The sequence below is a fragment of the Euleptes europaea genome, chromosome 8 (genome assembly GCF_029931775.1).
Source record: "Euleptes europaea isolate rEulEur1 chromosome 8, rEulEur1.hap1, whole genome shotgun sequence".
In the NCBI taxonomy this organism is placed as follows: Eukaryota; Metazoa; Chordata; class Lepidosauria; order Squamata; family Sphaerodactylidae; genus Euleptes; species Euleptes europaea.
Genome location: NC_079319.1, coordinates 65,941,055 through 65,966,546, shown reverse-complemented (window position 1 = coordinate 65,966,546; position 25,492 = coordinate 65,941,055).

The following is a 25,492-nucleotide window of genomic DNA, read 5'->3' as shown; positions in this document are numbered from 1 at the left end:
CTCTCTCTCTCTCTCTCTCTCTCTCTCTTTCTCTCTCTCTCTCTCTCTCTCTCTCTCTCTCTCAGCCTAACCTACCTCACATGGTAGTTGTGAGGGTAAAATGAAGAAGGGGAGACCCAGGTGCCCTGAGCTCCTTTGGTGAAATTATATACAACTGGGGTGGGCATAAGGTCATTCTCCAAGCAACTAAAAGTAACTCTCCACCCCATCTCCTGTCCCACCCCACTCTCCACTCCCAGCCGCTTCTCTCCTCTTTCTTTTTCACGGGAAGGGAAAGAGGCACATAGGTTTGCATGTTCTGGATGGGAAAACAACGGCATCAGAAGTTTTGTTAATCTTTAAGGTGCTCTTGGACTCTTGCTCTTTTTCTACTGCTATAGTCAGACTAACACGGCTACCCATCGTGATCTGTTTCTTTTTGTTTTTAGACATTATTGTATTTTTTTTGGCCAATTTTCATTGCTGGTGCTCTCATTCATTGGTTTTTATGCCATTAAATGCTTTTTTTAAAAAAATAGGTCATTCATACACAACTGACACAAAACAGAAAAGTTACTACAACTCCATACTGCAACAACTCTCTTGCGGCCTCCATATACAGCCCATTAACTATCGGCATGGCTCCTCAGAGGTGAGCGATGAGCATTCTGTTCATACTCTTCCCTGCCTCACGCACCTGCTATAGAGCACTGGAGCAAGCTGACTCGGAGCCAGCGAAGTCACAGAAGACAACACTGAAGAAAAAACCTGGTAATGCACGTTCTGAGATTCAAATGCTATTCAACGGTTCCATTTTAAAAATAGAGTGGTGGAGCTTGCGGAAAACATAACAGATGCTATTTCTTATACTGACATTTGTTTCAAAACTTCAGTTATTTCTATTGCCAATTTTTGATATAATGGTGTAACTTTTCCTCTTTTGCTCTTTGCATCGTATGTGAAAGGGGAATAGTTATAAATGCAGTGGCACATGCTTTGTCTTCCGTCTGAGAGAGGTAGTGGGCCAGACGTTCCCTGTAAGGAGGAGGAACAATGGCTCTGGGTGAATGGGCTTGTTGATGGAAGATCTTTAGCAGGTAAGTATGTTGCCCTCACTGAGTAGGCTTCTCAAAATATTCTCATAAGAAATTAGACTGGCAGGGGGATCGGATGGGGCCATTTTTGAAGCATGCTTTTCAATCTTTCACCATTAATTAGCCAAGTCCTTTTAAAAAAGCCATCTAAGCCAGGGGTCCCCAACCTTTTCAAGCCTGGGGACACCTTTGGAATACTGACCCAGGGTGCTGGGTGCAACCACAAAATGGCTGCTCCAGGAGGCAGAGCCAAACACAAAATGTCAGGGAGCTGTTCTGACTTCTCACTGGATCCTTCGAGGTAGTGTGTGATTCCTCTGCTTACCATCTTGAGGATGGCACTGTAGGCCTGAAACCAGGCAGCCCAGACAGAGCAAGGTTCTCCATTCAAGGTAGAGTTGCAAGCTCCAGGTAGGGACTTCAATGCCATAGAGTCCAATTGCCAAAACGGCCATTTTCTCCAGGTGAACTGATCCCTATTGGCTGGAGATCAGTTGTAATAGCAGGAGATCTTCAGCTAGTACCTGGTGCTTGGCAACCCTAATTCAAGGCCTCAGAGCATCTGACAGCAATATCATCATATAACAAGACAATTCTCTCCTGCCTTTTCCTGTATTTGCATTTCAGGTTATTGGGAGATCAGTAGCCTCTGGACAAGTCTTATTGTCCTGCCTTCTTATTTGCCTGTTTTCACATTATGACATCAGAAGCCAGTAGACCAATCTTCTCCCTCTGCCCTCTCACCTTGTATCAGGAGCAAAATCCAGACAAATTGTCTTCTATATTTGAATGTTTGGATCATTATGAGGTTATCGTCCACTAAAGCAATCTTCTTCTTTTTCCTTCTTTTTCCTGTATATACCTTTTGTGTCATTGTGTTCTCTGTGTGTGGAACACTGTGATATCATTAGGGTTGCCAGATGCCCCCTGGCCACCAGCGGAGGATGACAGGGTTAGGGTTGCCAGATTCCAGGGTGGGAAACTCCTGGAGATTTGGGAATGGAGTCTGGGGAAGACAGGGACTTCAGTGGGGTATAAGGCCATAAAGTCCACCCTCCAGAGCTTCCATATTCTCCAGGGGAACTGATCTCTGTAGTCTAGAGATGAGCTGTAATTCCAGGGGATCACCGAGTCCCACCTGGAGGTTGGCAGCCCTACATATAACCTAGTATTAAACAATTCTCTCCCTTTTCCTTCTCCCATATTTGCATGTTTTACTGTAATATCAACAACTAGACCATTTTCCCCTTCATTTTTATATTTAAACCATAGTGACATCACCATTTTACACACTTGTCCTCTCCCTCTCCTTGTTCTTGCATTTTAGGCCATTGGAAGATAAGCAGGCTCTTGACAAATCTTCTTGCTCAAACTTTTCCCTTATTTGCATATCCACACCTTGTGATATCAGCAGCCAGTAAATAATCCTCTTCCCCTGTCCTTTTGTCTATTTGCACATTTAGCGCAATGTGTTATCAGTCAAGTCTAGGCCAACTTTCTCCATCATTCCTCCATTTACATTTTTGGCCAATTGTGACACCAATCCTCTCCTTCTATCTCCCTAATTTGAAACTTCTACAGCTTGGCTTGCCCTAATCAGATTTTTCTGAAATTTGGCCCAGTTGTATCCTTTGGTCAAAAACACATGGTCGCTGTAGCCTTCTTTATTCCATTTCAGCCAGGATCAAATTTTTGCGAACGGACGTTACCTTATTGATTGTTGGCTCAGCCCTGTTTCAACGCAAAATGAACCCGGCTTTTCCCATTCCTCTTCTGGCCTGAGTCAAACCGTTCTTCCTGGCTCGTCATTGTTCAATTTGAAACAACCAATCACTGGGGGTGTGGGGCGTGGCAACCTAAACAGGAACTCCAAGTCTCCCGCATTTTCTGTTTTCATGGATCGATTTGCACACAGTTTCGTCCCTGCTCATTCAAGGTAATGCGTCCAGTTTCCCCCCCCCCCAGCTCGGGTTACTTTGATCCTGGCTGAAACGGGGAATAAAGGAGGTTCAGCGACTACGCGTTTTAGACCTTTGCCTCACAAACTCTTCAAGACACATTTAAAACTCCGAAGACAAACCTTCCTTTTATGATAAACAGAATTTTAAAGCTGTGGAATGCTAAGAGGCTGAATATAATACTTTCACAACTGCCCTGCGTTATCTTCCTACAATTCCAGTTTCTTATGGAAGTGGTTTTGGCGGAGGGGAGCCTACTCCATTAGGATAAGTTACCTGCTAAAAATCATCCATCAGTGGGTGTGTTCACACAAAACTATTGCATTTGTTATTTGGCTGGCCAACGAATCCCAGCAGACTTGCTAGATTCCATAATGAGCAGTATTCTAGAACCTTTGATAGCTACGCTGATGGAGGAATCCAAGCTGCTGAAGCTCGCCAACAATCTATCATAGCAGTAGTAAATACATTCTCCCTTCTGTGCCACTACTAAAGGCAAGTTGTATTTGGCAGCCTTGAACAATTAGCCACCTGTATACTAACATGGATGGGAGCCACATACGACTACTACATGGCAATGCTTAACAATTTCACAATTTTTTAAAAAGATGGTCTTATGTAACTTCCATCTATGTGGGTGTGGCATGATCAGCGACAATTGCAACAATGCCTTGGGACACCTTAAAGACCAAGAAATTTACTGTAGCATAAACTTCTGTAGCTATGAAAACATCATACCATAATGAATACATTGGTCTTTAAGATGCCACAGCACTAAATTTGGTTATTACAGACTAAAATTCATAAATTTGCACTGCTGTGGTTCCTTGTAGAACTGGAACAAAGGTGAGGTTGGTTGGAAGACATGATACAACAAACTTGTTGAAACTAACCAGGCCTGGGGTCTGGTTAGGACCTGGGCAGGAAGAAGAGTTGGTTTTTATATGCTGATTTTCTCTACCTTTTAAGGAGAATCAAACCAGCTTACAATCTCCTTCCCTTCCTCTCCCCACAAAAGACACCTTGTGAGGTAGGCAAGGCTGAGAGAGCTCTAAGAGAACTGTGACTAGCCCAAGGTCACCCAGCTGGCTTCATGTGCAGGGGTGGGGAAACCAACCAGGTTCTCCAGATTAGAGTCTGCCGCTCAAGTGGAGGAGTGGGGAATCAAACCCGGTTCTCCAGATTGGAGGCCACCACTCTTAACTACTACACCACACAGGCTCAGCAAGGAGACTTGCTGAGAACCCTCTATGTATCATCCTAAGTTCTATGTTGAAAGAAAGATAAGATATAGTGAAATAAATAATAAAAGTATCATCTAGTCTTTTGTAATAAATGCATTTGTCATCGTAAATATTAGCTGATAGATTACAGGGAACCACAGTGTGTTTAATTTCCCTTGTGGATGGTTCCTGCACTACTAAGCCTCCATTCTTCCAACAAACACATGCTTCAACATTTAAATAAATGTAAAGAACTGTTAGCGAAGCTGTAAATGCTGGTGTGCAATTCAGTTTAAACTATTTCTAATAATGACATTTCCACATATCTTCATAATGAGTCACAAGTAAACATGACATTTCTGCAATGAGATCCCGATATGCAGCGTGACCAAAGATTAAAACTGAGCCAGTTTAATATTTTAATTATTCTGCTTGTGTCGGGTTCCAGACTCTGGTTCTACCAACTCTCAGGACAAAGCAACACATGCAACAGATAACATGATAAACCTGGCTTATTCTCCTTGTTAATTGTCTCTCGACAGTTTATTATTTTCTTTGATTAACATTTATTTTAAATTATTTACAGTGAACGATGCCTTTCCTACCTTTTGCTGTGCAGCTTGTTTCTAAAGGTGTATTCACTCTGTGATACTAATATCAGAAACTTCATTTTGCTCTCATTTCCCAGTTATTTATCAGTATCACTCTTAGAACTATACATTCAAAACAAATCAAGGTATCCACAAATTTATTTATTTTTTCTCGCTGCAATTCTCATCCTAGATAAATCATGCTCAATGCTAGAAAAACAGTGTGGCAGGAAAGAGAACTTGCAAATCTTGCCTGGTCTCTCCTCTCTCTGCCCTGAGAACTGGCCTGCCCAGCTGTTTAAAAGACAGCTGCTATGGCAGGGACTTGGAGCCAACTTCCAAACCTGGAAGTAGAAACATTGCCAGCATAAATCAAGCCTGGAATGGCCTTTCTGGTGCTGGATCCTTCCTCACCACAGCACTGCCATCCAGGCAACACAAGAGGGCTTCATCCCCTTGGTGCGTCCCTCCACTGTGAAACTGTGGCCTTAGGGTTGCCAGCTCCGAGTTGGGAAATACCTGGAGATTTTTAGAGGCGGAGTCTGAGGAGGGTGGGGTTTGGGGAGGGGAGGGACTTCAATGCCACAGGGTCTAATGGCCAAAGTGGCCATTTTCTCCAGGGGAACTGATCTCTATCAGCTGGAGATCAGTTGTAATAGTAGGAGATCTCTAGCCACCACCTGGAGGTTGGCAACCCTAGGTGGTCTTCTTGGAGTCCAATGATGAAGGGAGGGAGGGGAAAGCTGAGTAGGTGTGTTCTGGTTGTTTGGCCTTGGAGCTTTTTGTTCTGATGGAAATCAAGCTACAGTGAGGTCCAGGAACATTAAAGTATCCATCAGGATTGAAAAGTACAGTGGTGGGGGAACAGTGAGGTCCAGGAACATTAAAGTATCCATCAGGATTGAAAAGTACAGTGGTGGGGGAACTGTTGGCGTTGGCAGACAGACTGGGGGCATTATCGCACCATGTCTGGGGAACGTCTGGAAAACACCTAAAGAGCGATCGTGCTCAAGGCGATTTTCTATTTCCCCCCCACACTTCTGCCCGTTCTAACATCTCTGAGACGTCTCTGAAACGTTAGCCTTCTGAGCGCACCTCCAATGAAACAGCATTCCCAAGAGATAAAGGGGCGTGGAGGAGCACCGCCTAATCGTGACGTCGCTTGGATTCCCCTCCACCCCCCCTCTCGTCATGTCAGTGCGCCTGCGCGGTATTGTCAATGCATCTGGACATAGGGCAATGGGCTCACGGCAGGGAAACCCTAATCACAACCAATGCAGACATTCCCCCCCAATAAACCAAAATGAGCCGTTCCTTGCACAGAGCTGATCACAGAGCTGCCGTCTTTGTGGGTGTTGGTGCAATGATGTCGCATTTTATCGCTGGGACGAGCGGGAGAAAGACAGGAACAGGGGAGAGCCCTAACTTGTGTGTGTGTGTGTGTGCGCACGCACACGCGCACATGCAGGCGGGCGCTCTCTCTATTCCTCAGTCTTTCTGTGCTGTCCCCCCCCCCCGCTGCTCACAGCAATTTTGCTACTTTCCCAGCCCTCGCCCTCTGCACAAGCACTTATGGGGGGGGGGATTTAGTAGCAGTAAAGATTGGTGGATGCAAACGGGAGGGGAGGGGAAGGTGGTGGGAGGAGAAAGGCTTTTCATTGGGTGTTGCGAAAAGAGGGGAGGAGAACAGAATAGCGTTTGTAATTGCACACACCCCTTGGCTTGCCAGTTTTGAAACGACATAAGGAAATACATCGTGGTATAGGCGTTTTTGGAAAAAACAGATGTCTGCCACTTCCAAAGCATTTCCAAGCTGAAACTGGAGGTCTGTGGTGCGTGGGGGAAAGAATGTAATGTTTTTAAAGGGTTTGAGAGACGTTTCCCAGACTGGGTGCGATAAGCCTCTGGGATACAACGTTGTGCTCACTCCCTGTATAATCTCCATGTCACTCCAAAGCGTGCAGGCGATTATGAGCTCAGTTAAACCCACACTTTGACCATGACGTTTTGCAATGCCAGAAATAAGATCTCTATGATCTCCTTTTGGAAGGGGGAGTGCCTCCAGCATGTTTGATTGAAGTCTGCCTGGAAGAGTAGGACAATGTTCTTCTGCCCCAGCTGGCTCCAGCTGGGTATGTAGTTCTCCATAAACCCACAACTGTGGTCACTTTCCTTGAACTTCTAGAAGGTTGTGAAAAGCAGAATTCCATAGGTCGTCTTTTGGTGTAGGCAACAGATAATTGTCATTGGTCCTTATGATGTATAATTGATATGTGGGGTTGAAGGTTTTAAATAAATAAATAATGCTGCTTCAGTGTGCACACACTAGCATACATACAATGAGTCATCTCATTCCCCAGGTTAATTGTGTAAAGTAATGAGGAAATTAAAGCAATGTAATTGAAGTCATTGTTTAAAATAGCCCAATCCAATGTGCATCCACTACGTGATCTCATGTCTACATAAGACTATGAACAGTACATCTCTATTCATGCAAGCTGCATATAATTTTTGTATCATGTCATTTAGACCGTTCAGGCAAATGTTCCACCAAAATTACTTGGACCTCTTTGGGAATGCTTCTCATCCCATTCAGCTGCAGTCTAGTAGGCCAGTCTTCCAGTGAAGGTAAAGAGTCCCCTTTTCTTATATTACTATATGCAGTTGCAGGATTTAGTGCTTTGTCAGATCTGCTCCTACTTTGGTTCATGGAGAATCATGGGCAGATCCAGTTGAATGTGCAGGAGGTGACACTTGGTAAATGACATACTGCCCCCCCTTGTGCAGTGTTGCTGAATTCTGGAGGTCTATGCCAGCATCAGCATGGTGTAGTAATTAAGAATGGCGGACTCTAATCTGGAGAGCCAGGTTCGATTCTCCACTGCTCCACATGAAGCCTGCTGGGTGACCTTGGGCCAGTCACAGTTCTCTCAGAACTCTCTCAGCCCACACGGGGTCGCCATAAGTCCTACGGGGTCGCCATAAGTCAGCTGTGACTTGACGGCACACATGCACACATGCCAGCCTGGTGCATTCTTATAAAAATGCTAGTCGTTTATGTTGCACCAGCAGAGACCGCTTTATTGAACTGGGCAGCCTGATGGGAAGACTCAGTTCAGGAGAGTGGTTGTTCATACATTTTTGGGTTTGGGAACCAACATGTTACTGCTTAACACTGAGAAGGCCTTTCAATATTATTCGTGTTTTATGTTTTAGGGCCTTCCACATACAACAGAGGACAACCTATGCATACCAACTATGTGATACAGAGCTGTATCTTGTACAACCGTTGGTGCTGGAAGCAAGAATTTCATATTTGAACTGGAGCTTCTTCATGTTTGAACTGGAGCTTCTCAATCTGCATATACTGGTTTTCAAATGCAAACTGGCATGGCTGAACTAGGATCAATATACATTTGTTAAATGAAAAGTAGTAGTGTCTGGAATGCACATCTAGAATGCGTTTGCACGAACATTTCCATCTAGAATGCGTTTGCACAAACATTTCCTAAACCTGTTTTCAAGTGCTGCTTTTCTTTTGTTTTGTTTTTCTGCTTTTGGCAATCCTTTCCATATGACAAACGTCTTGGCAAATTAGATATGCTTGTCAGGATGCTTTATTTTTCGGATCAGAATCTATTCTTATGACACTGGCAATAATTTGGAACCCCAAATGAAGAGAAATGTTGTCTCTGTTTTAGGGGAGAGGGAAAAGAGATTTAGACCAAAACTCCCATATATTGATATAAAAGCAACAGATACTGCCTGGATGGTATTTTGAAGAAGACTTGTCCACCAAATGAAATAATTACTTTCACAGAGAAATAAGAACATAAGAAAGGCCATGCTGGATCAGACCAAGGTCCATCAAGTCCAGCAGTATGTTCACACAGTGGCCAACCAGGTGCCTCTAAGAAGTCCACCAAAGAGAAAACTAGGGTTGCCAGGTCCCTCTTTGCCACCAACAGGAGGTTTTGGGGGCAAAGCCTGAGGAGGGCAGGATTTTGGACTACAATGCCATAGAGTCCAATTGCTAAAGCAATTGGCTGGAGTTAATTGTAATAGCAGGAGATCTCCAGCTGGAGGTTGGGAACCCTAAAGACAACTGCAGAAGCATCCTGCCTGTGTTCCAAAGCAGCTAATATAATCATGCTCATCTGATCCTGGAAAGAATAGGTATGCATCATGACTAGTATCCATTTTTACTAGTAGCCATGAATAGCCCTCTTCATACTGTACAGCTTCATGCTGAAGCTGTACAATAGGGATCAGCCACTGGATGCTGTAGGACTATACCCGCTCCTGGTGGTTTTGGATACAGGAATTGTTAGCAGCCCATGTCAGATGGTAGAAGCTTTGCCCTACCCCACCTCTTAAAGTGACTCTCCATGCAATCCTTGGCAGAGTGACTGCCTTCTAAGTCCGCTAAGCCAAGAGTGGTATTGTCATTCAATCAATTGCTAAACAATGCAATGTTTTATGCAATGTTTTGCAATGTTTTATTTATTGAATTCATTTATGTCCCACATTTCACCCCAATGTGGACCCAAAGCAGCTTACAGCATTCTCGTGTCCTCCATTTTAACCTCGCAACAACCCTGTGAGGAAGGTTAGTCTGAGAGTGTGTGGCTGGCCCAAGGTCACCCAGTGAGCTTCCATGGCATGAGTGAGGATTTGAACCTTGGTCTTCCAGATACTAGTCCAACATTCTTAACCACGACACCACAGGGGCTATCCTTTGCAATATTAGATTGTATAATACATTACAACTAAGGGCAGTACATTCTGTTGGCTCAAGGCACATTCTGCTGATACCTATGGAATAGACTTTTGGCTGCATACAATGGTATGATACAGCTCATGGTTCTCAAATGTTGCCAGGAACCTGATCCAAAGAATGATCTTGTCATAGATAAATGTTTCCTCACCCTTCAAATGTCTGAAATGAGTTTTCTTCAAATTTACATTACGGAAATGGTACTTTGCTAAATTGAAGCCCTAAAGAGCAAACGCCAAGCCTTTCAAACCCTTCTCCCTGACCCCCTTGATATTTCTATCAATATCCAGCTGCTCACAAAGTCCATAAGGGCAGAGTGCATAAGGGCGGTACAAATGTTATGTTAATTGTGTTTTAACTGCCCATATATGAAAGCAGTTTTGCTCTATCATCGGTTTTCTCAGTATAAAACATTATAGACCATTCTTCTCAGCTCAGCCTTTTATTCACCAATGGGAGCCAAGCTTAGAGGTGATAAGCCTATCATGTCTGTCACCCATCATGCAATCTATTATGTAATATCACAAAATGGTACCATAAAAACAGAAAATGTGAATTTACCTGATTCTCAAATGAAGGTTAATTGTTATCAGCATGCAAAGAAAACTTCTAAGAGTCTTGCTCATTGCATCTAAAAAATATCTCAGCGCTCATGATCTTGATGAATTTCAAATAGATAGGCTTGCAATTTGCCAAAGCGGCAAGTACTTGGGGATATCATGGATTTGATTTGGATTTTCAAATTGGGACTTGATTAGGCGGATGTACAGTTTGAGTTCTTTATGGGCTGGGCAAAGTCGTGTAATGTAAGATTGAGTCATGCAGACAGGATTTAAAAGAAAAAAAAGAAAACCTTCCTTTCTGCAAATGATAAGTAATGAGAAGAGTTAAGCAAGAGATTTCGCTGTGACTCTCTTATTCAGAAGTGTCATTATAAGCCTGATGGAACGCCAGCAAAGAAAATACTGTGTTACTTCTGGTTCATTAGTTGTCCTCTCTCAGATCAAGGAACATTCATATACATTTTAAGTTTCACCTTCACATTCTTTAATGCTTCCCTTCTCGCCGAAGTTACTAGGGGAAATGGTGGTGGCGAGGAGGCACTGATATCTGGTTGTTAGCCTCTTATCTCCCTGTTCCCATTAATCTCAAAGATGGCCATTAGCAACAAAGCATTTGTGCTTCTAGTAGGAACCAAAAATGAATAAGACTTACCGAGCTTGTCCTCATAATTATAAACTATCATTCGCTTCACTTTTTAATAGTCACTTTTCCTGATAATAATGAGCACTTCCATCAGAGTTTGCCTACACATTTTTACAGCTGTAGTGTGCACATGAGATAATGTCGGCATTGCTTCCAATATGCTGTGCTTCTCAGGAGACGGGAAAGAGTCTTGCTACTTCTTGACAGTGCTTGCTAAATCCTGTATATTTATTCAAAACATCAAACTGGGTGGTCTGGCAAATGGACTGCAAAACCACAGTCAATTTCGAGTTGATAGTGCTACCAAGGGGGAGAATGTATATTGTGAAATCAAGTTTGCCTTGCATGCACTCTGGAATAAAATGAAGGGTCTGCTCTTTTGGGCCAGTCGCTTGGTTATTCAGCCACATTTTAGGACTGTGTAGGAAAAAGTATAGTTATTTCAATATATATTTTACTGAACACTATGTCAGTTACTTTTTTATTTAAAAAAAAATCTTGGACACCCATGCAATGTGCCATTCTTAATTTGGGGGACAAATAAAGTCACAATTTACCAAGTCAAAATTTCAGTCAAAACATTAACTCTCCAATTGGTGCAACTCCTGTCTCACATAAATCTGCTAATATCTCCTGAGAAAGAGCAATGTTGTTAGTTTCTGCCCAAGCTCTTTCCAAGCCACAAATGGCTGTACATTGGAAACAGGTGGGAACTGGTTGTTTGGAAATGCTAGAAATTGGCCTAAAGTATCCTGAAATTCTACCATCGAAGTCAAATTCTATAGAGTTTATCAGACATCTTTTATTGTTAGAGAAGGTATTTTGGGTTTGGATGAGAAATAAAGCCATTGTAAAGATACACACAGAGACCTCCAAACGGAGGTAGTGAGTGAATGACACCGGGAGCAAAAAAATCCCTAACCACAGCATAATATAGCAACATCTGCTGTACTTTACTCTCTTTCACTTTGTATAGTTCTACTGTACTCCATTTCTTGGATACAACCTGCCTGCCTCTAATATGAAATCTGCATTATGTGAACAAGCAAATGAAGGCCCAAAACTTTTGACAGAAGAATGATCTATTTCTAGATCTCGCGTCTGAAGTCAATCTTTAGGTAACATCCAGCACAATCCTGAGGGGGAGAGGTGGTTATGGCTGGCTTGGGGCGGCGCTGCCACGCTGCCTCCTGAGCAGCTTGCTGCCAGGCGCGGCAAGCTGAAAATGTTAATTTAAAGAAAACCCCATGAAACTCTCCAATGAGTTCCACGCCACCCGTTTTTGCAGGCGTAACTTGGAGCCTGCAAAAGGGGGGCGTTTCTGGGCCGAACAGGCTTAGAGAGCTGACTAAATACAGCTCTGCCCCCGGGGAAACCCAGTTTAGATGGAGTTAGTGGCATCTTCCTGGCGCTGGGGTCATGCTGGCTCCTGGGCCCTTTTGCCTGCCCCTTCAGGACTGCTCTGTAAAATACTACAATGAGCCCTGACTGACTGAAGTACAGAATTAAACATCACATATGTCGCAGCACAGTCGCTACATTTTAATATAATATTTTTCGCCTTCTCTTGGCAGTCAGTCCAAATTTAATTGTGCTCAGAGTATTTGTAAAAAAAAAAAAAAAAACAGGACACAAAGACAATATCACGTAGCAAACCCCATGTACTTTCATGCCAGCATTTGTCTCCTAGTTACAGCAAGGGTAATATTATCAGCGCCAGGCAACCTAGATGAGAATTATCCATTGGTTACCAAGAAACCTAATGATTTCATCAATAATATTTTACCGGTTCCAAAGGTCATTTGGAGAACTAACGTCGCCCCAAACGCATCCTCTGCGGTGGGTGATGTGGGGGGGGGGGGGCTGTGAAGGGTCAACATGATGTTTCTCATTTCTTTAATTGATACTTCTAAATGAGTATTAATTGAGCCACAATGAGAAGGGTGTGCGGTTTGACAGGGCAAGTGACAGGAGGGAAGTGCCGTTTACGGCGCATCTAACCACCGCTAACACCCTCAAAGCGTTAATTCCATTTTATGTCTTTCACATTTAATAGCAAATTTGCCATTTAATCTTGAAGACAGAAGTCACTTATTCTCCATCTACCTCTCACTCGCGCTGATACAATCTCATGCCACTCAGACTGGCCTGTGGCATGAAGCACGTCACACTTTCAAATCAGGTCCATTTTTTTCATTAGCTCGTATCCTTCCTGAGATGCCCTCCTTTACAGATGGCTGATCAGCAATCAACACTAGTTTGTTTCAATCAGAAAAGCAGCCGTAACTTCTCATTTAAAAACTGTTCCTGGAGAAGCACATTAGTTGAAGACATAAAGCTGGCACTGGAGAAACAATGACTGTAACAACTGACTTTTTTTAAAGCCACATAACACATAAGTTGTGTGCTTTTCATAAGAAGAAGAAGAAGACAGTATTATGGAAAGTCTTTTTCAAATGCTGGCCAGTCACCAATAAAACTATAAATCAGAGGTGTAACTAGAAAAGGCAATGAGAGACAAGAACATAACAACATAAGAAAAGGCATGCGAGATCAGACCAAGGCCCATCAAGTCCAGCAGTCTGTTCACACAGTGGCCAACCAGGTGCCTCTAGGAAGCCCACAAACAAGACAACTGCAGCAGCACCATCCTGCCTGTGTACCACAGCACCTAATATATTCGGCATGCTCCTCTGATCCTCAAGAGAATAGGTATGCATCATGACTGGTATCCATTTTAACTAGTAGCTGTGAATACTCCTCTCCTCCATGAAAATGTCCACTCCCCTCTTAAAGCCTTCCAAGTTTGAAGCCGTCACTACATCCTGGGGCAGGGAGTTCCACAACTTAACTATGCATTGTGTGAAGAAATACTTCCTTTTATCCGTTTTGAATCTCTCACCCTCTAGCTTTAGCAGATGACCCCGCATTCTAGTATTATAACAGATCAGAAGCATTGCTTGGAATATTTCCTATATATACACATGATTTATTTACAAAACACCTAAAACTACTAGGCCTTGTATAAAAATTAAACATACATTGGTCTCCATAAACAGGCTTACAGTGCGCACATACTGACGCTTCTTCCCTCTGTTCCTTGTCCAGCAAAACAGTATATTGCCCTTTGAGCCTTCTTGACCCAGGTTAAGCTTTTACACTTTTCAAAGACTGCCTTAGTTCCACTCTGGGAAATAATTGATTTTGTAAGAGCTCAGATTTCTTTCATCTTTCAATCTACTTTCTTTGGGTACAAGAAAATGCACATCTGCAAAAGCAAGAGTCTAGCGTCAGGAACAAGGAGACCTGTAGACAATGGGAAGCAATCACAACATGTCTGTAGGTTCCAAGCCAAGCATCCTGCTATGATGGAGGTAGGGATTTCAAAATAGGTGCTCCCTGTGGAGGAGAAGGAAGAAGTAGAAGAGCAGGAGGAGGAGGAGGAGAAGAAGAGTTGTTTTTTATATGCTGACTTTCTCTACCATTTAAGGAAGACTCAAACCAGCTTACAATTGCCTTCCCTTTCCCTCCACAAAACAGACACCCTGTGAGGTAGGTGGGGCTGAGAGAGTGTGACTAGCCCAAGGTAACTCAGCTGGCTGCATGTGTAGGAGCAGGGAAATAAATCCAGTTCACCAGGTTAGCCCTTGCCACTCATGTGGAGGAGTAGGGAATCAAACCTAAAGTTGGTTTTTATACCCCGCTTTTCTCTATCTTTAAGGAGTCTCAAAGTGCCTTACAATTACCTTCCCTTCCCCCTCAAACAGGCGGCTTGTGAGGTAGGTGAGGCTGAGAGAGTTCTGAGAGAACTGTGACCAGCCCAAGGTCACCCAGCAGGCTGCATGTGGAGGAGCGGGGAATCAAATCCGGTTCTCCAGATTAGAGTCCGACACTCTTAACCACTGCACCATGCTGGACCCAAAAGTGATGCCTCCTGGGATCTACTGAATCATCTCCTGCTCCAGTAAAAGCAAGGCTAACCCAGACTGGCTCTTAGCATCGGGGACAAAGCAAATGGGCACCTGGAAACACATCAGCAGATACCATGGCACTCACGGGTACATTGTTGGGAATCACAGTTTTCAAGAAAAGTTAGGAATAAATACAACATATATCTGAGGAACAGTTGTCCACCATTATAGATGCTCTCATAAAAATATTCTAATGAACCCCAGTTTCTAAGAACACAGTTTGGAAAGTACTGTATGATCCTATTCTTATGAGGAAAAACAGCTGGTTTATGGGAATGGAGCAAAATACATATTTCTCAGAAATAGGGCTTTGAAAGCAAATGGCCTAACTAGATAAGGTTCTGGGTGGTCTGAAAATAGGTCATGAGGGTATTTTAAAATGCAAATAGTAGTAGCAGTGCAGGGAGGGGACATATTCAGACTGGGGACACAGAACAATTTAATCCCTACACCCTTACATGGTATTATTAATCAACACTGACCCCTGACAGAGGCGGATCTACTGTGAAACTAATGAAGCTTAAGCTTCAGAGCCCCCAATCCTGGAAGGGCCCCCGAAGCAACTTTTTTTTAATGAGTGAATTTCTTTGCAAAATCGATGGAGTTTTTTATTGATAGAATCATAAGCCAATGGGTTGAAGTACTTAATATTGACTTTAGAACATGCTCTAATAATACCCATTTCACATGGCTTCAAAATGTCCCTGTAATTGGTCAAATTTCAAAATTTTCTTGGGGGCTTGCAGTGCTCGAACCCCTAGCTGTAAGGGCTCACTGAGCTCACCAGGATCTATTCAAAGCTGGATCCTCAAATCCTTTGTTGGTGCACGGCTTAATAGTTCTATAGCTCAGCCCTTAGGCTCGAGCCAATCAGAACCATAAAAAGACATCTGAATTCTCAATTCAGGCAGCATTCGTCTCACTTGTGCATTTCAACACCAAAAGATCAGATTTTCACCTCTTTATCCCTCCGATGACCCCCTCCCTATTATTATTATTTATTAGTTAAATTTGTAGCCCACCCTCATTCCCAGTCAAAGCTGGGCTCAGGGTGGGTGTCATGATCCTAGGCCTCAAGTGCAGCCTACAGGCCCTAGGGAGGCCTATATTAAAGTAGTTACCAGGCCTACATCTCCCAGGTACCCTCTGGGCCTTGTGATTGGTGGAAGCCCCCTGAAGGCGGGGGGAGGGGTTGAAAGACCCCCCGCCCCTCTTCCCGGGAGTCCCAAGAAGGCGGGCGGTGGGTTGTCAAGCCCCTCTGCGCTGTCTGCACAGGCAGTGCAGAGGGGTTTAAAGACCCCCCCCACCGCCCCTCTTCCCGGGAAGGCAGGTGGTGGGTTGTCAAGCCCCTCTGCGCTGTCTGCCTTCCCGGGCCGGGAGGCACAGATCTGTTTAAAGGGCCTCCCGCGCGCCTTCAGCGAAGCCCCATGAAGGCGCGCGGGGGGGAGCCGAACCCTGAATTTGCTGAATTTATTCCCCAAACTCCCCGAAGTTGGGGGATTTGGCTTCCCCCGTTTCCCACCTTTTTTGAATTCGGTTCGTCCCAAACCGGAAACCGCCAAATAGGGGGAAATTCGGCGGTTTTTTGGTTCGGGACGAACCGAATCAACAGCCCTAAATCCAGCTGCAAAGTGCATTGAAAGTGGATTGAAAGTGCATTATTCGGCATGTGTGAAAGCACCCATAGTGTATCATGCCATTCAAGGAACTAGTGGATCCAATTTACTGGCGTAAACAATGGACTTTAAGGAGTATTTCCTACCATACTGTACGGCCTGCAAGCTAAGATCTTCTGTGCCCCTGCCTTCAGAGATGAGGACGGTGGCAACCAAAGACAGGGCTTTTCCAGCAGTGGCCCCTCACCCATGGAATGTCCTTCCCCTTGAGGGTCACCTGGCACCTACATTTTAGGCTACAAGGTCAAAACATGAGTTTTACACAGGTTTTTAATTAGGGGTTAATATTTTAACTTAAACTGTGACATTCATTTTATGCTGCTCAGTGTTTCCCTCTTTGATGCTCTGGCTGGGTGTGTAATATTGGGTTTTAATTCATAATTTTTATAGTGTTTTATATTTTGGTTTATAAGACACCTTGGACAGGTTTCCTGAAAATGTGGCATAGCAATGTTCGAAATAAATAAGAAACAAATGTATAAAAATATCAAATATTTTATTCAATAATTTCAATAGGAGCTTGGTACACAAACAGATTACCTTTCCTTTCTAAGGACTACTATATTAATTCAGACAAAGTTCAGTATCTGAAGTATGTGTTGTTTTCTTTCTTTCCATAGCTTCACATCCACTAGCCCAAAATGAATTCTTTCCCACAGTGGCAATTGGTTTGGATGATTTACACAAACAGAGTGGCTTCAGTAACAGGCCTTTGGAATAACTGATCTGAAAGATTGGTGATCCAAATCTCTCTTTTTCACGGACTCTCAAATGCTTCTATTTTCCCTCCCTCGGTAATTCTTCAGGACCTACTGGTTGAAGAACCATTCTCTGACTTTAATATGATAAACCTGTGTTGTGTTTGCAACTTAGTTAAATATGAGCTATCTGCAAACAATTATGGAAAGTTAATTACTTTATACACACTTTGTTAGTTTCAATTTTGCCATGGGAGAGAAGCAGGCCTGGGCAGCCATGCATTTCGAAACTATGAACAACTGCAGTCCTACATTTGTACACTCTCATACCTGCTATGGTCAAGATGAGGCAAGTTACTGGAGCACTGTATTAACGTTCGGTACCTTCTGCCTACAAAGGTTAGCATTGAAACTTGCAGTCTACATGTGTCATTTCCTTTCAGTCAAGTCATCTTCGAAGTTCAATAGACGTGTTGTTCATTTTCCCAACGCACCAATCAGCAGGTAGAATTCATTTTTTTTCTAATAATGATATAGTTTTACATCTACTTTTTATATAGTTTTGCACCTACTTTTTTATCTGACAAAGGAACCTTTGACTTTCAAAAGCTCATACCGCAAAAATTTTGTGGGTCTCTAAGTAGGGTTGCCAACCTCCAGGTACTAGCTGGAGATCTCCTGCTATTACAACTGATCTCCAGCCGACAGAGATCAGTTCACCTGGAGAAAAGGGCAGCTTTGGCAATTGGACTCTATGGCATTGAAGTCCCTCCCTCCCCAAATCCCACCCTCCTCAGGCTCCACCCCCAAAACCTCCCACCGGTGATGAAGAGGGACCTGGCAACCCTATCTCTAAGGTGCTGCTAGACTCACATCTAGCTTTTTACAGGTATCTGTTGAAAAAAGCAAACTATACTTCTCAATTTTCAGCCCAGCCATGAGTTTTTGATTTGGGGGTATCTGTTGATATCGAATTGTGATTTAGCTAAATATACTATTCCTGGAACCCCAAAGTTAATAATTTTGAAGGTTTAGATTGGTTGAAATTTTCCATTTTGCTCTTTTTGCATTATGGTGATTGACGATTACTTGCATCCCAGTTCTTCACCACAAGAATGGGTTAATTTTCCTAACCTCTTCTGTTCTTGTGCCACCCTCGGGGTTGTGAGAAGGACAGATAAGCCGGGTGCTATTTTCTGGTTTTGTTTCAGTGTCAATCCTGAGAGTAGACCAATTTCATACCATTTGCTGCTTTCATTACTGTCACAAGGTTGTCACAAGAATTGATAAATTTCAGACTGTTTTTCTTGTCCTCATTACAATCTTAAAGTTGTCATGAGCATGAATTGATTTTGTGCCATTTTCTGTTCTCATTACAGTCTTTCTATCTTTGTCATAAGAATGGCTTCATTTGGGGCCATTTTTGTTCCCGTTACACCGCTTTGTCACAAGAACAGGGAGCATTTGATGAAAACGAGGAGAAAGCAGCTCAGAAGCTGACATTCAAGGATAACATGACAGAGATCATAATGAGAACAAAAAGTGGAACAAAATGTACCCACCCACCTACCCCCATCTCATGATGAGGTTATGGTTTTCTGCTAAGGTGAGTTTGCTGGAACCACAAAGCCATGCTTTCACTAGTGAGGTTACTGCCCCTATCACTGTGCAGGAAGTTATGCGCCAGTTCAAGAGCTGAAACACACTATAAGAAGGATCATATGAGATTGCTCTTGACATGGTCGTAGGGTTGCCAACTGTGAGGACGTCTGCTGAATTGTTTCGTTTTACTCTGCTGTTGGGTCTGGCCCGTACAAGCGGTCAGATCCTGGTTCAGGCTCTTGACATGTTTTAGGCCTGTCTTTGCTTTTCAGTTGCTCTGTGATTCCCACTCCCTGTTCCTCACTCCTCCCGAGTCCCGACCTTGAGTAGCTAACGGCCAGGCAGTGTTTAGACTCCTGTTTCACTCCTTCTTCCCTCCCTTCCCCTGTGCTCTGCTATCTGGCTTTTTCCCAGGCCGTTTGATCTTGCACCTGTGATGTAATCGTGTAACCATGCTTTAAGTTAGGCTTTGCAGCCCAGGCCTGTATTGACAGCTTTGAAGCTGCAGTGTATCCATGCTTACTAGATGCTCTCAATAAACGTTTACCTGCTTCTGACATGCCTGTCTGAGAGAGTGACTTTTTGAGACGATCTAGGTTGGCTTGAGGACCTGACACCAACTTCCAGGTACTAGCTGAAGATCTCCTGCTATTACAACTGATCCCCAGCCAATACAGATCAGTTCACCTGGAGAAAATGGCTGCTTTGGCAATTGGACTCTATGGCATTGAAGTCCCTCTCCTCCTCAAACCCTGCCCTCCTCAAGCTCTGCCCCAAAAACCTCCCACCAGTGGCAAAGAGGGACCTAGCAACCCTATGTGGTCATCTATTTTAGACGGCACATCTGAATGCCGTTCCGGAGCAACTGCTTGCACGTGAGAAACTAACATATCAGGGAGAAGCTTGAAACTTTCCTCTTGTGCAATAGTTTTCTGTGCGTAGCTGTGGGAACAGGAGAACCTTTCCATGTGAAACTCTGAACTGCCAAACCTGTCTCAAAGCTCAAGTCTGACCCATTTCCATGGAGCGGTCTAGGTCAGAGAATGAAGAAACCAAACTGTTCACCGTCTTCTGGCTGCTATGGGCCAAAATAAAGCAAACAAACCCCCAAAGCCCTGTGGGTTTTTGGGAGGAAGGGAGAGTGAAAAACTAGTTGTTTTAGAGTGAATAATGACTGCCATCTTGTATTCACAGCATATGATGCAGCCAAGTCGCATGCCTTATGATTAGTTTGTAGTCATGGCGGATTATGTACACAACACGTCATGGCATTTGATTTCATTTGGACCTATGAGTAACCCGATTCATTTTGGCACAAACATTTCTGCACTCTTAAATGCCAGAAAATTATGAAATATCTATCACTTTGTTGTCTCCAAAAAAACATTTATTTTTACTTTCATTCACCCATTTGCTTTCCCTTTACTCTTCGGTGGGATATTGGAGACCCACATTTAAAATACCACCAGAATCATCTTGTTTACCCTGTAGAAGTGGGGAGGAAGAAAGTTCAGTGGGGATGCCAACTTAATGTTCAATCAGTTTTTATTTCGATACAATATCAGCTCTGAATAAAATCAAAGTTAGGTTAAAATAATAAAATAAAATAATAAAAGTTGATGATTCTGGGAGGGATGATTTGAAGAAGGGGAGGAAAGATCTTCTATGGGGAAAGGTTTTCAATTAGCCATTTACGAATCCCACAAGGCAAAATTTGGCTACTTGAATGGTTATCGCCCAACCTACTTAATGAAAGGTTTGCCTCATGGGCAGATTCAGATTATGGTAGGACGATTATCATGTTAATATCTGGGCCAGTCGATGAGGCTGTACACTTAAATCACTATGAGGATATATACAAAGTCTCAAACCCCTAGTATCAAGACCCAACACTGACCCTATCATCTCAGGCCCTCGATCCAAAAAGTGGTTTGATCAGGATTGTGTAAATGCTAAGAAAAACATACAGATCTATAGGAACTTCCACCCCTTTGCTCTTCCATGGGGAAATTTGTAAACTGTACGGTACTACATGCTCAGAGAAGGAGGAAAAAGCAACCTCCTGGTTTGAAGGATCTGGCATGGGGCAAACGTTCCCACCATTTAAAGCCCGGCTTCTCCATTGAGATACATTGCAAAGATCACATTAAAGCATCTGAGCACAGGCACTTTTCCAATGCATTTCAATGGAGGAGGATGGGGTGACCCCTTCCAGACCCCATAACTCTGGACCCCCTGACCCAATCTTTACCAAACTGAAGTTCTTGCAAGGAGAGTCCCTTCTAGCTACCCTGAAAATTTGGGACCTCTACCTGCAAAACGCCCCCCAGGAGCCGTGAAAAGCAGCAAAATGGGTTTAATGGGTTTAAATGGCCGCATTTTTCGGTAATCCCGCATTTAAAGCCAAATTCCTACCTTTGCCGGTATAGGAAATTCGGCATTTGGGTTTTCCTGGGGTGGGGGGAGGCCAATAAACCTGAATTTTCCCTAATTTTTTTTTCCAGCAGCCCTAATGATTTCCAGTGACCTGACATCAGAAACATTTATCAGAAATTATTATAGGTGAGCATAAAAGAAGGTAAAGAATGGTAAGAGCATCATGCAGCATTGAGCAACAAATAAACCAGTCATTAAACAGAAATTGTCAATGCTGGAAATGAGTACTTCTGTTATGGGAACCTTTTTCTCAATGAAATTATTATTAGAATCAGCATAAACAAGCTTAAATTACAGCAAAGACAGAAAAGGATCCAGTTGGAACAAGTCATAGCAAACCCTTTTAAGGGTAATAACATACAATTTCACACAAGGGTTCAGTTGCTCAGGTTTAGCAATGCCACACATCTGACAATTATAAGATAAAACGTTCCTTTGAATTTATTCATAAAGACTGGGTTCACACTGCTGCCCAAATTCAACATGAAGACATGCCAAATTTACGTAGTGCCTGTACTTATGTCTGTACTTATTAGCTTGTTCCAGTGTTGTTTATATTACTAGTGGCTAGTCCTGTTTTTCTCCCCACCCCTTCTGAATAACAGGATGCTCTCCAATACCTTCTTAAAGGTGTCTTCTTTCAGTACCCTAAAAACACCTTTAAAAATCATAAAATAATTCAATTAAAACACAAAAATAATGCAAGAAGGAAGCCAGTAACCATTATTGCAGGTGCGACAGACACCTGCTGGAGAAAGAGGGAGACCGAAATCTCCCTGTTGAGGGAGTTCCATAGTTAACTCATAGCAGGACTTTGCTATTTATGCAGATTTACATGCACTTCTATCTCTTTTGGGCTTTCATTAGGGCAGGAGCTTTCTTTTCTCTGTGTTTTAGCGTTTTAAAAATACTTTTGCATGTAGGTAGGGTTGCCAGGTCTGGGTTAGGAAATACCTGGAGATTTGGGGGATGGAGCCTGGGGAGGGCAGGATTTGTGGTGGAGGGAGGGAGCTTAGCATGGTATAATGCCATAGAGTCTACCCTTCAAAGCAGCCATTTTCACCAGGGGAACAGATCTTAGTTGTCTGGAGACCAACTGTAATAGTGGAAGATCACCACGTGCCATCTGGAGGTTGGCAACCCTAAATGTAGGGCATACATTTGTTTCCCTGTCTTCTCAACTCATATACCTCGCACTTATCAACTGCATGCTCTCTGGGGTTTAATCATTCTCTTGCCATAATCTGACCCTCAGCCTACATGACTTTATGCCATACACTGTACATATGTGAGTCACCAATTGTGTCCATTCACTGGTGACCCCCAAAAGGGCACTCCTAAAGATGGGGGAGACCTTAGAAACAGCATGGGATGCAGCACAGAACCAGAAAATGGAACCAGCAAAGCGCACACACATTTGCCCAAGCTAGGGTTGCCAGGCCCCTCTTTGCCACTGGCAGGAGGTTTTGGGGGCAGAGCCTGAGGAAGGCGGGGTTTGGGGACAGGAGGGACTTCAATGTCATAGAGTCCAATTGCCAAAGTGGCCATTTTCTCCAGGGGAACTGATCTCCATCGGCTGGAGAGGAGTTGTAATAGCCCGAGATCTCCAGCTACAACCTGGAGGCTGGCAACCAGAGCCTGAGCTCTTCATCCATTTACCATGGAGTCTTCAGGTAGCTTTTTCAACATAAAGTCAGTAGCCAAAAATGGGAAGAAATTTTGCAAGAATTAGTATATTGTCCAATAAAAAGGGCTTCATTGAGCTGTCAAAAATTTTCCTCAGGCAAATCATTTCAGGGGCTTATTAAGTTAATTAGTACCTTTTCTAATGAGCAGAAACAAAGGACAGCTTTCTAAATTTGAACATTATGTCTCCCAAAGAAGGATGTCCACAAACAAATATTCAATTTTGAACCAAGCATTCTTTTAAAAAAAAAAAAACTGCTAAAACTTTTGACTACATTTAATCTAATTTCATTTTCTTTGCCTCGACTTAATTCATTTAACACACAATTCAATTGTCTTTGATTCTCCACAATGTTACTCTTTTAAGAAACGTTCATAGTAACCAGCTAATTACCAGTTATCAAATACTGAATTTACAAGTTGGTCTAAAAACCGTAGCAAACAGCTAATCTAAAACAGCAAAAAACATGAATTCTGGCAAACAAATATCAAAGCCCCAACACTTTGGGGGCATTCATTATGACATTTTGACCAGAAAACTACTTATAGGGGGGTCATATTCAAATGATAATTGAGTTATTCATTTGACCACATATGATTACAGTCATATGGCACCACATGAACAAGCTTGGGTGTATTTTTAAAAGATTGGACAATTTTATGAATGATAGGCTTAGCATTAATAAGGAAATGGAGCCTCCGTATTCAGAAACAATATACCAGTGATTACCAGACACTGGGAATATCTCCATCATGACCTATGTATGAGTGTTCTAGAGGCATGTGGTTGGCTAGTGGTAGAAACAAAGTGCTAAACTAGACCGTCTGATTCAGGAGGCATGCTCTTGTAACTAAATGTTAGATGCACAAAACTTAGCCCTGTGGTAGGCAAAATAGTACTTGGAGTACCTTCAAGGATGGGGAGAGCACCCTTTTTCACCGCTGAGTAACTACAACAATCATTTTTATCCTACTAATTCAATGCAGCACTCCACCAAGCATTCAACCTGCTCTCCATCTTGAGGATAGCAGAGTTCACGGGTATCCCTGGCAGAATTGTTCTTTCACAACCTATGCATTTAATACTACAGCCTTTGGCTGTTTGTACTGTGGGGACAGCTTGTATTGCCATAAGCAGACTTGGCTGGGAATTTAATCATGAAAACAGCAACGCTGTCTGGATACGCCGCCTGCTCGACTTTCACAAGACGCAATGACCTCAGAGTGACTTGCTGCTTGTCATTAATTTCTCTGTATAATGGGCACTTTTTGTGGGAGGAAAAAAGGCAACTCATTTAACAAACACTTAAGCTTCTTATTGCTCAGAAGGGTCATGTGATAATGCGAAGACTCCGCAACGTTTCTCCACATTCATGGTTTCTTTACTAATATCCCCGGCATTGTTAGTATTTCACAAAGCCAGCACATTCTCTCTCTCTGATAAGTGTTCCAGTTGTACCCTCATTTGTCCACCTCTAAATGCCATCTGGCACTTATAAAGGGTAAAGCCCAGACTAACTAGCCTAATGCTGCGGATTGCTACCCAGAGTCAGTCTGCTGTCTGCAAAGGGGTGTACTAGCTTCAATGATAGATAAATCCCGGCTAGAAATACAGGTCCTTGACAACCTAATCACTGAAACCCTGTCAAGTAACCCCTAATTTTGAAGCAAGTGGTTAATTCCCAGCAAATTGATTTATGCACTGTTTGAGGTTTGGCGAGTTGTGTTGTTCATCTGTTATTACCAGGAACTCAGTTCAGCCTATTCATTTAGACCACTGACACAACACAGTGCATCTCCCAAGAAAATTTCCTTTGTCAGCACATCTAGAATTTGCTAATTAAATCAACGATGGCATTATTCACTTTCGGGGGGGGGGGATTGCTCTGCCCCCCCTTCTTCCCAGCCTCCCTCTAAGCCACACAGATGGATATACTTTTAAATTTTTGCAGTCAAGCTTGATCCAAACGTCCGGTGACAGTGTTACAGATAACTTTGGTGCCTCTCTCTTATTGAAACATTAACAAATGGCATTCTCAAACCAGTTTAAAAGTAAGGCATTCCTTCCCCTGCTACTGTTTTTTTTAAAAAAAAAAAAATACAGAACAAAAATGTTGATCAGCATGTTCAAGTCTCACATTTTCAGTGCACACCGAGAAGGGTGGATTTCATTCAAATGATAGGGTTGGCCAACACGTATTTTTATTGTCTGATTATTACCGCTGAAGTGAATTTAGAATGCCAGGTTGTCCCCCAGACTCTGTAATTATAGGTCTATAATATCTCCGTCTCTCTCTCTCTCTTTGCACTATTTAAGATGCAGAGAATAAAGGAGGGTCAGAATAAGCCTTTTCCGCACACACTAACTTTACAAATAAGGCTTTTCTCCCCTTACAAAGAGGCAGTAACGGCCAAACTATCTGAGGAAAAATATGGCGTAATTATGCTAAGGCCAAGATGAAAGCCCATATTTCTTGTGTATTAGCAGAGAAATCTATGAGTGTAAAGAGGGAAAGGGTTGCTAGTGTTTGTCATGGCACTATGCAACCCATTTTTGGCCTTGCGAGCCTGATTTTTTAAAAATGGAAAACAGCCA